The following is a 2812-nucleotide window of genomic DNA, read 5'->3' as shown; positions in this document are numbered from 1 at the left end:
ACAGTGATAACAAGGTAGATAAACTCCTGCTCTCATAGAGGTTAGAGTCCAGTCAGATGGCCATAGACAACTGGCTATTAAAATAAATAAATAAACAAGAAAAATATGACATGGACATAAGAGCCAGGGAGAGAAGTACAGCAAGGAGATAACATGGAGAGTGACTTAGTGGCTAATTTTAATTGGGTCCAGAATAGCCAGACCAAAACGTCAATGAACGCTGAGTGAGAGTCCTCACCATTTGTTTTTAAGTGGAGCTGGGAAGTCTTGTGCAAAGGCCATGAGGTAAGGAGTAGCTTAGCACTGAGGAATTGAAGAAAGGCTTAGAGGAAGAAGGGAGGACAACACAAAATGAGGCTGGAGAAGCAAACAGAAACCAAATAATGAAGGCCTTTGTATGCCATGCTAAGAATATGTAATTTTATGCTGATTTTATACTCAGGATCCTTAAGGGTGTCAAATAATTAACAAATCTCTCACTGCCTCCATTTCACATTCTATAACTATTAACTCCTGGGCTCTCAATCAGCCAATTATTGACCTAAGTTCTAGGAAGTGCCACTTCTAGTTATAATATTTCTCTCTGCACTACAAAGCATTTGATCATTGCCATATGGAGGCAGACAAAAGCCATTCCTCGTGATCCAGAGAATCTGTTGATTCATATCACCCTCGCTGCCTATCAATGCCTAGACAAAATAGTATTTCTAAAGGTCTTCAATTAAAATTGTAGGTTATTCCTGGAAATGGCAAAATAGAAAAGCCTAACCAATATCTAATATTCTATTATTTGAAATTCTTGAGTATCTTAAATACAAAAAGAATAAGAGGAAGAATAAAACCAAGTGGCATCAGAACAGGAATTTAAATTTTATAGTATCAGTGGTACAATAAACATATTAAAATTAGTTTTGCTTGAAACATCACTCAAGACTTTTAATCTCTGATAAGTCTTTGTCTCTGCCACCTCTCTTTTAAAAATAAAATGTTCAGGTTTTCCTGACTTGCAACCCTATATCCACAAAAACAAAAATGTTTTTTGTTTGAACTTCTTACAAGAGGAATTTGATGGCCTATTTTCTTATAATGACTGTGCACTCGTCCCTTGATTAATGGCTTATATGTTGATCCATAATTCATAGTTTGTTTTATACTTCTAAATCATTCTCCACTATAAATAAAAGATTTGTGCCAAAACACAACCTGGAATCTTATTTTGAATTGACTATTAGAAAAGCTAGGTTCTCTGGATAAACACTGGTGACTCACAAGTGAACCTCCTCTAAATGTATGTTTTGGATTGATCTACTTTTTCCCTTAAATTACTGTGTAAAGTGATATGGTTGGAAAGACTAGTTTTAAACCTTTCATTGATCTTATAAACACTGTCCCATAACTCATCTTTGCACTTGCGTGAGAACACTCCCCTTCAAGTGAGTACTTTTACTTTTTAACCATATATTGGCACACATCTCACTCAAGACTAGTGACCATTTTTAACACGAGTATAACAGTGGAAAATTAGACTTCAGTGCTTAAAATTTCTGGGCTTAGGTTTACATATAATAATCATAAACTAACTTTCTGGTAGGGCATTTCATGTATACTGGTTATATTTCATGTATACTGGTTATTATAAGCTGTGTCTCCCAAAAAATATTTATGTAAAGTCCTAGCCCCCAGCACCTCAGAATATGACTGTATTTAAACATAGTGACTTTACAGAGGGAATTACATTAAAATGAAGCCATTATGGTGGGCCTAATCCAGTATGACTGATATCTTGATAAGAAGAGGAAATTTGGACGTATACACATACAGAGGAAAGACCATGTGAAGACAGCCATCTCTCAGCCAAGAAAGAGAAGCCTGGAACAGATCTTTTTCTCACAGCCCTCACAAGGAACGAACCTTGATTTCAGACTCCTAGCCTCCAGTCCTGTGAGAAAATACATTTCTGTTATTTAAGATACCCAGTCGGTTGTACCTTTTTATGGCAACCAATACACTGGTTTCAGATAAGCGTTTGTGAAGAAGACTAGAGATAGCTCATAGAATTTTATGTCTTATGGTAAGTCATTTTCTGGCTACATATATTTAAAAGCACATAAAGTAAATACCATAGGCAGCATAGAGAAATTGAGATAAATCAAAGCCAAAGTAAATTTACTACCATTCTGTGAATTGACTTCACTTTCACCAAATCACATGATACAGTAAGAGATGACTTTTGTGAAACATTCATCTTACTACCCATTAGCATTCCTCCCAGCGATACTAACATAAACTAATAAAGGAGCTCTTACTCTTTCCTACCTATTGGCTACCCTTAAACTCTTCATTTTATCCCTACCCTTTTTTATTATACTTTGTCTCGGGGTCCTTTAAAACACTGTGTGGACAGAACATCTTATTACAAAAGGGCTGAAGAGAAGTGTTGATTCAGTGCGCTCCTTTCTTCTGCATCACCAACGATAATTAATGTTCCTGAAGATGGCAGAGGAGTAAGACGTGGAGATCACCTTCCTCCCCACATATACATCAGAAATACATCTACATGTGGAACAACTCCTACAGAACAACTACTGAACGCTGGCAGAAGACCTCAGACCTCCCAAAAGGCAAGAAACTCCCCACATACCTGGGTAGGGCAAAAGAAAAAACAGAGACAAAAGAATAGGGACAGGAGCTGAACCTCTGGGAGGGAGCTCTGAAGGAGGAAAAGTTTCCACACACTAGGAAGCCCCTTCGCGGGCAGAGACTGCGGACGGCGGAGGGGGGAAGCTTCAGAGCCACGGAGGAGAGCGCAGCA

The sequence above is a fragment of the Delphinapterus leucas genome, chromosome 4, assembly GCF_059928025.1.
Source record: "Delphinapterus leucas isolate spDelLeu-1000000601 "Yukka" chromosome 4, BTC_Dleu_Yukka2, whole genome shotgun sequence".
In the NCBI taxonomy this organism is placed as follows: domain Eukaryota; kingdom Metazoa; phylum Chordata; class Mammalia; order Artiodactyla; family Monodontidae; genus Delphinapterus; species Delphinapterus leucas.
Note: the sequence above shows the minus strand (reverse complement) of the source record.